This window comes from Fukomys damarensis, unplaced genomic scaffold, assembly GCF_012274545.1.
Source record: "Fukomys damarensis isolate Sample0158 unplaced genomic scaffold, DMR_v1.0_HiC HiC_scaffold_5, whole genome shotgun sequence".
Lineage (NCBI taxonomy): Eukaryota > Metazoa > Chordata > Mammalia > Rodentia > Bathyergidae > Fukomys > Fukomys damarensis.
In genome coordinates, this window is record NW_022900917.1 from 16,402,572 (window position 1) to 16,415,334 (window position 12,763).

Consider the following 12,763-nt stretch of genomic DNA (forward strand, 5'->3'; position numbering starts at 1 on the left):
TATATATATATATATACACAAAATGATGACCAAATATCAACTACAACATTTCTCAACTTTATGTGACACTTCAAAAAATCCTTTCCCATTTTTTCCCAAGAAGCTACTATATTCACAGGCATTTGATTATCTTAATCAAATTTACAGTAAATTTTAAAGAAATAGTTATAGTTATGCTATAGAGAATATCTTAAAGATCTCTTTGTTGTCCTATTTTGCCAAGCTAATTTTAATAATGATATGATTGGTGGCCTCCCAAAATATATGGCTACATTCCAACCCTTAGAATATGTAACTATTACCTTATATGATAAAATATGTAATTAGGAATTTTAGGAAAAACATTATCCTAGATTTTCCAGGTAGATCTAAATGCAATGGCAAATGTCCTTATAAGAGTGAGGGCAAAGGAAGATAAAAGGGACAGAAATGATAGAACCATGGAGGCAATGACTGGAATGACACAGTTAATAGTCAAGTAATGCCAAGGGCCACTAGAAGCTGAAAAAAGCAAAAACAAATTCTCTTCTAGAGCCCCCAGAGGCACAACACTGTTGACACAGTATTTTTTTTACTTTTGACCTCAAGAACTATGAGAGAATAAATTTCTATTGTTTAAGCCTCCCACTTTGTGATAATTTGTTACAGCTGTCATAGAAAACTAATATGCTAGATCAAATGATCAAGACAGTCTTAGCTTAATATTAAACTTATAAGCAGAAGACCATGAGTTTAAAAGCGTGTCTTGGTTGACCAAAAGACTTATGACAGAAGTCTAATGAAGACTTTTACAGGGAAAGTGTAGAAGTTTATAAGTTCACGATTTTAAAATAAGTAGTTAAAACATTTTTAAAAGCCATGCTAGGGGGCCCAGGATTTAGCTCAGTGGTTCTGGTGCCTGCTTCGCAAGCACAGGGACCAAAGTTCAATCCCTGGTACCAAAAAATCAAAAAACAAAAACAAACAAACAAAAGCCATGCTAGGGATTGAACCCAAGGTCTCACTTATGCTACGTAAGCACTCTACCACTGAGCTATATCTTCAACCCTTCAAACATTTTTACCTAAGGTGGACCCAATATGTTAGTTAGAAAATAAGTGCTGTGATTAAATATTATAAGAAATCTGGATCCAATTACCTGTTTGGAAACAAGTACTGAATAGTTTTATTTCATGTCAGCAATATCAAAAATGTCTTTAGGGGCTGGGGAAAGTAATTCAGTAGTGCCAATTTGGCAAACGCAAGGCTCTGAGTTCAATCCCAGTACTGGGCAGCATGGGGGAGTCTTTAAAATGCTTTGTTGGCTATGGTGATTTTAAAATATATCCACAGATTCAATGACAGTGCCTCCTCCATTTTTTTTTAATTTGGTTTTTTGAGATAGGATCTCACTATGTAGTTCAGGATGACCTTGAATTCACTATGTAGCTCAGGCTGGCCTCAAACTCACAGCAATTCTCCTGCCTCAGTCTCCCAATTGCTGAGTTTACAGGCATGCGCCACCATGCCTGGCTCCCTTCCTTTTGATTATAGATTGCATTTAATGAATCACTTAAAAAAGTACAATGTGGCAGAGGTGACAGTTATGTGAGACTTTTGGAATTAGAACATAAAAGGCATTGTGGCTTTTGGTTTGCTTGTTCTTTCACTTGGATTATTCAATTTTGGAGAAGACTGCTGCCATGTTATTCCATCTATAGAAGTATCCATATAGTGAGAAACTGAGGCCTCCTTACAGAGGAAGAAACTTGGGCTTTCTCTCTATACACAGCCTTAAGATAAATGCACTTGTAATTGACAACTTGAACACAATAGCAAAATCCTCCCAACCCCAAGGAAAAGTGCTCCTGAACCACAGAACAAACTCTGAGATACCAGATATTTATTGTTTTAATCTAATAAGTATGGCATAAGTTCATACATAATTAGGTAGGTAATACACCAATGTACCTTCCAGGAAAAGTACTGTTTTAGGGAGATCTTAATATACCTACAGGCATCCTAGAAGCTGTCATGAATGATTCTCAACATCACTATTATTTCATAATAACAATAATTTTTTTTTATATTTTGGTCACTTTTCTAAATGACATTAAATAGTTTACGTTTCAACTACTAAACAGCATTTGGTGAAAACACTGTCATACTTGAATGCTTTTCTTTAAAAATACAATTTCAGGTCAGGGATTTAGGTTGGCAGTTCTGCCACCTGCCTCGCAGGTGCAAGAACTTGAGTTTGACAGCCGGCACAAAAAAAAAAAAAAAAAAAATCCAGTCCTAATATATATTGCAAAACAGACTCAAAGAAGTGACCATGCTTGCTTTGGCAGCACATATACTAAAATTGGAACAATACAGAGAAGATTAACATGGCCCCTGCACAAGGATGACACACAAATTCGTGAAGCATTCCATATTTATTTAAATGGAATACTATTTACCATAAAGAATGAGAAATTAGATTCATTCATAGGAAAATGGATATATTTTGAGGATATACTCCTAAGTGAAATAAATAAGTCACACATCTGTAAGTACCGAATAGTTTCTCTGGTGTGAATAAACTATAATAGTACATAAGATCCTAATGAGATAAATGACTATGTGAAATGGGAGGAAAAGGGCTAAAGGTGTAGGGAAGTGGAAAGGGTAGGAGAAAGGTAATAAGAGAAAGAAAAAAATATGAGAAAATGAAAAAAATGAAAATAAAATGTTTGTAAATAGGGAGGGGAGGAGAAGGTGAAGGGAGGGCAGGGACAAGGTGAAAAAAATGAGAACCAAGACCTGTCATGTAAAGGTACAAGATCCCAATAATGAATGTAACTGTACTGCATACCTAAAATGTACCAATAAACTCAATGGGGGGGGGAGGAAGTGACATCTTTTCTACAATACTTAAGATACCAAATACAGAAATGAAAAGAGTCTAACAGAAACAAAGGCAAATTTTCACAGCCGTGTGATTTCAGCCACCAAGCTGGATGATAGACTGAAAAACATTATACAACTGGGACAAAATATATACAATATCACAATACTAAGCAAAAACACTTTATGCACAAAATAGGTTGCAAAAAGTGGAGAACTTAGAAGGCAAAGCTGTATTATGAGCACCATTTTACACTTGATCTTACCCAAAAGCCTGAGAAGCAATTACCAGCAACATTTTAAATTGTCATTTTGAAGCCACTGCAACTATTTAGTTATTAAAATACACCACGAACTTTATCAGTGAGAAAACTTTGCCTTTGAGTATCACGCATCATATTACACAGCGATTATGAAGAATAGCTAGCATTTGAATCCACAACCTTCTGAAAACAAAATCCTATGCTCTAAACTATTTGGTTACACTGAAGAGCCTTCAAGCTTGTTAAACCCCCTAACTCCACTTAATCTATTTTTATCTCTAGACTATCCAAAATTTCTTCAGTCTTTCCTCTTTTGGTCTTATCCTAATTTATTTCCTCTGAATGCATTTGTTTGATGATGTTCCATTTAATATATACTGTCCAGAAATGAAAAAATACTATTATATGATCAGCACAAGGAACCAAGAAATTCTTATCATTATCTACAAAATATATTCATAAAGGAAACCTGATAATATGAGCTATGTTATATTCTTATATTAGGACCAGGGTCAACTCAAATTTTCAGTTCTTCCATGTGAATTGTGGCAATATGAAGGTTTCTTTCTGTACCTACTTGGATGCATATATTTTAATAAAGATGCTTCTAGGAAAATGAAAACTCAAGGCACAAATTGAAATATTTCTAAACATATCTAACAAAGGAATTATAGTCTCATAAACTTTATTGACAACTCATCTCTCAATCTCAATAAGCAAAATATTTGGCTATATACTTCACTAAAGAAGATACGTGGATGGATAATCATCAAATGAAAAGATTCTCAACACTATTAGTCAGTAGTAAAATGTAGTATAAAATTAGTACTATACCAGACCACATCCAATGTAGTAGGTAAAAGTGAAAACACTGACCAAGCCAAATATTGCAAGAATACAGAGCAACTAGAATTTGAATTCACTGCTAGTAGGAATGTAAAATTATCCAAGAGTTTGGTAATTATTTGAATGGCCATTGTTTTCCATTGTTGAAAATATATTGGTTATTCCCAAAAAGTTAAATCTATCACTCCTAGGTTTACCAAAGATAAATGAGAGCATAAGCACACAAATATATTTTTACAAACATGTCCAAACAATCATTTGTAATATCCAAAACACGTGAATGAATAAATTGTGATACAGGCATACAATGGAATAGTAGGAGTAAAAAATGAGCTATTGATACATGCAACAACAAGAAAAAATTCAAAATAATTGTGATCAGTGAAAGAAACCTGACAAGAGGAACAGTATTGTGTTACTATTAATGTAAAATACAGTGGTGCCTCAGTTTATGAACTTAATATGTTCCATGATTTTGGAAAAGATAGCCATTTTTCTGCTTGTGTGGGAAAGGTGGCCACAGTTGTGTTTGTCATCCAATGCAGAGTGTGCAAGCAAACAAAAACAAAATTTTGTCAAATGATTTTGTTTACAAACCAAATTGAGAACAAAAGTGTTTCTGAACTGAGGTACAACTGTACTGGAAAATACAAGCATGGTTAATGAGGAAAGCAGATCAGTGGATGCATGATTATGGTGCAGGAATGCAAAAGGACACAGAAAACATCATGGTGATACAAATGTTATTTGTCATGGTTTTACAGGTTTCATATTTCAATATTCATCAAATCATAAATGTAAATATGTACATCAGTGCAAATGAGTTTTTAGCATAGGAAAGAAATGGAAACCATGAACCCCCAATATAGGGAAAAAAATATCCATGAAACAGATTGAAACCTATCTAGAAGATTAAAAATGCTACTGAAAGTATACACAGCAGACTGAGCCAATCTGAAGACAAAATATCAGCTATAGAAGACAGGATGGCAGTCAGTGACAATGAAAATAGAGATCTTGACTCAGCAGAAGGTGGAAAGTAGCAGTTGGGACAGCTGCTCCAAGATCCCTTCTTCCTTCGGCCTGCCTGGGGCCAATTGGTGAGGACTGGGTAGCCACTCCCTCACCCCCAACTGTGCCGTGACCAGCACCCAGTGGAATGTGGAAGGTGGAGATCCAGGACAGCCACTCCAAGATTCATTCTCCCTCCAGCCTGCCTGGGCCCAATCGGTGAGGACTAGCTTGCCATGCAGGTGCCCCTGCAACACTCCCACCACCAACCCCGGTTTCAGGCCTCCTGATTGTGCCAGTCCTTGGATCCACTCTGCAGAGACACAGGTGATCATAAAGCGCATTTTTCTGAGCTCCAGTCTTTGAAAATCTTCATAAAAAGGGCAGAGGGAACCTGTAGTAGAACTTGGCAGAGTTCAACCCTGCAGGAGTTCAGGAAATTCAATTTGGGCATTGAAGACCTAAATCAGTCTCAATCTCAGAAGTCTGCCATTGGCTAGCTGAGATCAAAGAACTTAGTTCTGCACATGGCTGTGCACATTGTATATTATGACAAAAGAGATATAATCTGAAAGAGGACCTTCAAATTATTTTTCTTCTTTCTTTTCTTCATTCTACTCTGCAAATTCTTTCTTTTTTCTATCTTCTTTTTACCAACTCAGTCTCTTGCTCCCCGATATTATTCCTCACCTTGCTTTCTGTTCCTGTTCCACCCCTAACTCAGGTTTCTTTTTCTATTGCTTTTTCTTTTTCCTTTATATTCTTTTTTACTTCACTCCAGGGTCAATAGTTTCAAAGGAAAGTGAGCCCCTATTACTATTAAGTTGTTATATTCTTGTCTTTAATCTTGCACTGTCTTTCTCTTTTGACTTTAACAGTTTCCTAAAGATTGTATGGTCATCCTATGTCCTCTAGCTTCAATTGAAACCTTCTCCAATTCTTTATCTACTCCTCTCATCCTAACTCTGTCTAAGCCCCCATCCTAAATGGTAAAGATGCTGTATTGAAGAGTTTATTTACTGCAAAACATATTTTGGGTGCTTCTTGATTTTAATTTAATTTGCATGGTTTAAAGGTGATAGATTAATGACTACCACAAATGATCAATTTATAAGTTGTGCTTGATCCTATTGTGTGGCTGATTGTATCAATTGGGCTAAAGGATTGTGATTGATTTAATGAGTTTTCTTCTCTGATGTTATGAAAATGAGAATGTCTATGAGTGATTAGAGACTTAAAAGATAAAGCACAAATATATATGGCATAGGAAAAGACTTAATAAATAAATCTTTAGTAGCATGGGAACTAGCAGAAAGAATCAATTACTGGGATCTCATCTTTTTAAAAAAGCCTCTGTACTGACATTGTGAAATGGGAACAAAGGGGCTAAAGGTGTAGGGAAGGTGGGATGGGTAGGGGAAGAGTAATAAGGGAAAAGAAAAAAATGTGAGATAATGAAATGATGGAAATAAAGTGATTGTTGAAGGGGAGAAGAGGAGGGGGTGAAGGGAAGGCGGGGACAAGGGAAAAAAACGAGAACCAAGACGTGTCATGTAGAGGTACAAGATACCAACAATGGCCAGGCATGGTGGCTCATGCCTGTAATCCCAGCACTTGGGAGGCTGAGGCAGGAGGATTGCTGTGAGTTCAAGACCAGCCTGAGCTACATGGTGAGTTCCAGGTCAGTCTCACTACGCAGTGAGACCCTGTCTCAAAAAACAACCAAAAAAAAAAAAAGATCCCAACAATGAATATAACTGTACTATATCCCTAAAATGTACCAAGAAACTCAATTAAAGCTGAGAAAAATTTTAAAAAATAAAAATAAAAAATAAGAAATCCTCTGAATTGTAAGCACTGTAAGAGAAACACCAACAGAGCTAGGAGACAACCTACAATGTAGGAAAAAATTTTTACCAGCTGTTCCACCAGCTGTTTTACCAGATGTTTAGATAGTAGATAAAGGTCTACTATCTAAAATATATAAAAAACTCAAATCAGACCCCTAAACATAAAGACCCAATTCAAAAATGGGCATCTGAAATGAGCAGACATTTCTCAGATAAAGAAGTAAGAACAGCAAATAAACATAGGAAAAAATATTCAGCATCACTGCTCATTCGAGAGATGCATATGAAAACAACACTGAGATTCCACCTCAACCCAGAAAGAGTGGCTGCTATCAAGATATCAACCAATAACAAATGCTGTTGCGGTTATGGGGAGAAAGAAACACTTTGCCATTATTGGTGAAAGTGCAGACTGGTGCCACCACTATGGAAATCTACATGGAGATACCTCAAATAACTAGGATTAGAAGTCCCATTTGACCTAGCTATTCCTCTGCTGGGTATTTTTCCAAAGAATTATAAGAATCACACCACAGTGATATATGCTTAGCCATGTTTATAGCAGCAGTTTGTAATAGCTAAAACTTGGAAACAGCCCAATTGCCCATCAACGGGAGACTGGTGAAGAAGATGTGGGATTTTTTTCTAAAATGGAGTACTACTCAGCCATAAAGAATAAGAAAATAGAGACATTTATAGCTAAGTGGATGCACATTGAGACCATACTCTTAAGTGAAATTAATAGGACAGATATGTGTAAATACCAAATAGTTACTCTGGTTTGAAAAACTAAAAGTGTAAATAAGGATCAAAATGTATAATTGATATTGTGTAATAGGAAGAAAAGGTCTAAAGGAGTAGAGGAAGTGCGGGGTAGGTGAAAGGTAAGAAGGGAGAAGAAACATGAGAAAAGCAACAACAACAACAAAAGGAAACAAAGTCTTTGTAAATAGGGAAGGGTGGGTGGGGTAAAGGGAGGACAGAGGAATAGGTAAAAAACTAAGAACCAAGATACATCATGTAGGGCCAGGGATTTAGCTCAGTGGTTCCGCCACCTGCCTTGCAAGTGCAAGGTCCCAAGTTTGATCCCTGGTACCAAAAAATAAGAAATACATGATGTAAAGGTACAAAATCCCAATGATGAATGTAACTATTGTATACCTAAAATGTACCAATATATTTAATGGAAAAAACAAAAATAGGATTGTATAATATATTTCTGTATCCACACACTAGCCTAGAAAGAGTTCACTGTTTCATAGCAGTATTATTGATAAGAACCAATAAATGAAAACAAAATGTCCATGAATTGATGAATGGATGAAAATCTGGAATATCTATGTATTAGAATACTATTTAGATGCAAAAGGTAATGGTATACTGACACATGTAAATGCTTGCCTAGGGCCTGACCCATGCTCTGAAAAGACCTGAAAGGACCCAAAGCTTCCACTACTGACCTTATCAAGAGATGTAGTACAAATAAAGCCTCACTTCATAGCCATCATAATCAGTCTTCAAAAACATAGAGTGTAAGTCTTTTTTTATTATTGGCTCCAGGCACTTAAGGAGATCTGTTGGGTTGCTGGCTGACTACTGAGACGATATAACAGTACTAAGAAACCACACGCGAACACACGCACACACACACACATATACACACACACAAATACAATTCTTCTAAGAAAAGTATATGAACAAACAGATGACTCTATCCCTCAAGAAATAATAGCAATCCTGTGGGAGTGGGAAGAATCTGATTTCTGGGATTATGTTATAATATTTGAAATATGGTTTTGACAAAAATAAAAGGCATACATAAAACAAGACAGTATGGCCCATTCACAGGAGAAAATAGTTAAGAGAAACCATTTTTGAGAAAGCACAGACATTAGATTTCTTGGCAAAGACTTTTAAGTTAACCATCTTAAACATACTCAGCAAAAGGAAATCGTGGACAAAAGAACTATAGAAAAGCAGGAGAAAGGGCTGGGGATTTAGCTCAGTGGTTCCACTGCCTGCCTCGCAAGCAGAAGGACCTGAGTTTGATCCCTGGTACAAAAAAAAAAAAGAAAGAAAGAAAGAAAAAGAAAAGCAGGAGAGCAAGGTATTAATAGAGAATAATAAATAAAGACAAATTAATTTTGTGAAAAACAGACATTTTGGAGCTGAAACTGAAAAGTTGCTATAGGAAACTGTGGCTATAGTTTAGTAGTAGAGTGCTTGCCTCATATGCAGACAACCCCTGAGTAAAATGCGCGCACACACACACACACACACACACACATGACACTGTTGGGAATTACACATTTGAGTAGTCAGAAGAAAGATCAGCAGATTTGAAGATAGGACAATTTACCCAGACTGGGCTGGGCATTTAGCTCAGTGGCACCATTCCAGGTCCTGAGTCTGCTTCCAAGCATAAGAAAAATGATTAATTACCATTCTGAGAAGCAGAAAGAAAACATAATAGACAAAAAATAAATTTAACATACCCAAGTAACTTGTGGAACATCAATTAGTATAGCGTAATTATAGGAGAACAAAATGAAGAAAAGTGCACAAGGGATTTTTATTAGTACATGTTTGCCCTACATTGATGAATATAGTCTTTACAGGGAGTTGGTGTACATACATATTGCATTTTAAATTGTTAAAAATTAATGGATGAAGGGCCATGGGTTTAGCTCAGTGGTGCCACCGCCTACCTCACCTGAGTTTGATCCCTGGTACCAAAAATTTTAAAAAAAGAAAGAAAGAAATGAATGAATGGATGAAGCCAAGCACATCCATTACAAATGCATGCCTGTAATCCCAGCACTCACACAAGGCTGAGGCAGGAGGATTGCAATGAATTCAGGGCTATCCTGGACTACAGAGTGAATTCAATGACAGCCTGGAAATAGCAAGACCCTGTGTCTCAAAAAAACAAACAAAAAAAGTAATGGATGAAATTTCCCAAATTTAATGAAAGACATAAATCTATACATGCAAGAAACTCAACAAACTATAAAGACATTCTCAAAAGAAATTCACACTAGGGCATATTATAATAAAACTGTTGAAAAGCAGGAAGAATTTTTAAAACAGAACAGACACATATAATGGATCTTCAATATAAAATGAAACAAACAGGTCTGAGTCCTGAGGCTAGTTTTCCTCATGCTTTGCTTCAGGATTTCTGCAAGTCATTTACAATCTGTAGACATTCATATTCTCCCCTTAGATATCATTGAATGAATACTTTTAAGATCTAAAATTCTATTAACCCATGATTCTGGGTCTATATTAATCCATTTATACCTGACAAAAAGAACATGAGAAAATGAAGCATTCAAATAACTTATGCTTAAAATTTCAGGTTCTTTTTTTGGCTTTTTGAGACAGTGTCTCACTATGTAATTGAGACTGACCTGGAACTCACTGTGTACCCAGGCTGGTCTCAAACTCACAGCGATCCTCCTGCCTCAGCCTCCTGAGGCCGAAGATTACAGGGGTGCACCACCATGCCTGGCTAAAATTTCAGATTCTTAATAAGAACTTCAAGTTCGCCAAAACTAGACTTTTAAAAACATCATTTCATTCTCATAATTCAGATATTACAACACAGAACTTATAAGCCTGTGCAAAGTAAAGGCAGGACTCAATAATTATAGACAATAAAATCTTCTTATAAAATACTTCATTATGCCACAGAATTTATCTTATTTAAATCTGTATCATCTTCCATTTCTTCACACATAAAAGTTGTACAAATTTCCATGTAATTTGAAAAACCTATATTATAGTATTACTTTAATGTTAGAATTATTTGAGGACAATTAATACTAATGTTCATTAAATGGTCCTCCTGATTTTCTAAAACAAAATAACACTTTTTTAATTTAATTTATCACAGGGATTAAAAATGGTGGCATAAAGACCAACAGAAAATATGGCTTCTTTTGGCTCTGGAATCAAGAAAGCTGAAAACCAATAACTTAGAGAGGAGAAAAAGAAGTAGAGCTCTAGGAATCAAGAAAGAGCTGATAGTAAAACTAGAAACTACAAAGAAACTGAAGACAAGGCAGAGAAAAGAATGAAACACTTTGGAACACTAACCTCAGATCCTATCTCTGCAAACACAAGGTAGACCTGGTGAGATGCAGTCCCAGGGAGAAACAATGTACCAGCAGCATTAGCCCCCAAGAAGAGCCCACAATAACTGCAAATACAGTGTGAAGTTTTACTCTGAAAGTAACTCTTTCCACATGGCAGGATAGAGTTGAAGAAGAAATTCACTGCAGCCTCTGCCACACTTGGAAGTGATACAATCAGAAGCCGTTTGGGGAAGGGTTTATTTAAGGTTGAGCTACTCTGAGAATCAGAAGTCACAGAACAACTTCGCTTCAGGGTCTCTGAGGTCATCCTGCTACAGTTGCTGTATAGGAGATGGCCACAGGAGGCAGTCACAGAAATGGGGAAAGCTAGATGCACACGCTCTGAGAAGTTTAAGCAATTGCAAACTTAGGTTGTAAAGGACATAGTAGTCCTACCCTCTGGTGAGAAGCCCGACAGTTTGTGTGGTTTTCTGAGAGGAGTGGGTCTGAAAGTGCTGACATTAAGTCCTAGCAAGACTGCATGACCTACCTTGCTGCCTAGTTCCAACAAAGAGCTCCATGATCTGTTTGCTTTTCCTGTCTGCCAGTGTGATCAGAGATATGCCTCACCTTGGACACTGGCCACATTCTGGAGTGTACAGACAGAGGGTCTACTGGAGCAATGGAGGTACATCACTAGCCTACTGTTCCTAAAGCTAGTTGGAGGTAGCCATGATTGAGATGCACTTAATGGCACAAATACTAAAAGCTACTGGTGTGAATATAGCCCTAAAGCAGATATCTCATAACTGACTTACCATGGCAAGCAGAATAGGCATTGCAGGACTCAGAATTTACAGAGCAAAAAATGGGCGAAGAAACAAAATAGGCCTTAGTTGTGACTCACTATCATCCCTCACCCATATATGGTGGATTCCAATGTCACAGGGATGAAAAGAAACCACTCCATTCATTCACACAGAGAGGAATTTTTTAATTTATTTTTATTTTCCCCTTTCCTTATCCATACATTTTATTATTAACACTATTAAGCTTTATTAATTTTAGCTATTTAGTTGACTATAGTATTATTGCTGGATTCTACTGTATTGTTAATGGTGGTACAGTCATTGCTCTTAGTATTTACTGTATGTCAATATCTGGTTTGTCTTTGTGTCTATATTATTATTCTAGATCTCTTTTCTATCATTAAGGATAGTGTAGGTGTAGTTATTGGTTATTATGATATGTCAATAACTGGTTTGTCTTTCACTCTATTCTTGCAGGTTTCTTTTTTATTGTTAATGGTGACACAGTTGTTGCTTTTAATTGGCTTACAATGTATGTCAATATCTGGTTTGTCTTTGTGTCACCAACATTAGTGCAGTTCATTTTCTCCTTTATGAGTAGTGCTGGGGATCAAGCCCCCCAAAAAATGTTGAACAATAATAAGATCTTTAAATATTATGCTGAATAGATTAAAGAGTGTGTACACAAAAACATAACCAAACTTAAGGACATATCACAAACAAAATCTAACTAAAGAGATCTCCCCAATAGTGTCAGAATTTCTCTACCCTAACAGATTTTCAGCTCACAGGGAAATAACAACACAAACATAACACAAAAAACAAGGCAACAGTATGCCCCCAAACCCCTAAATACCTAAAAGCTGATTTCACAAACAGTGAAGTAGAGGAAACTACAGGCAAAGAACTCAAAAACCAATGGTTAAAATGTTTGAAATGATTAAAAAAAGAAACATATAGCATAGGTAAATGTATAACACATTTGATGAGCTTAAAGAGGATTTAATTAAAAAGATAAAGGAGTTTACCAATAAGAT

The 12,763-nt window shown here is 36.2% G+C and overlaps 1 long non-coding RNA gene and 1 other non-coding gene across 2 annotated transcripts in view; both read left to right on the plus strand.

The window, feature by feature from the left end:
- The window catches only part of LOC104859077, a 12,117-nt gene extending 1,303 nt beyond the window's left edge, over nt 1-10,814 (plus strand). Inside the window, exons 2-3 of the long non-coding RNA XR_779290.1 lie at nt 8,244-8,370; nt 10,737-10,814. This is a non-coding gene — a long non-coding RNA (uncharacterized LOC104859077). The remainder of the gene's footprint in view (nt 1-8,243; nt 8,371-10,736) is intronic.
- Nucleotides 2,319-2,421, plus strand: LOC117285030. The gene has a single exon (XR_004516045.1). It is a non-coding gene; the product is annotated as a U6 spliceosomal RNA (small nuclear RNA).
- Nucleotides 10,815-12,763: the final 1,949 nt, after the last annotated feature.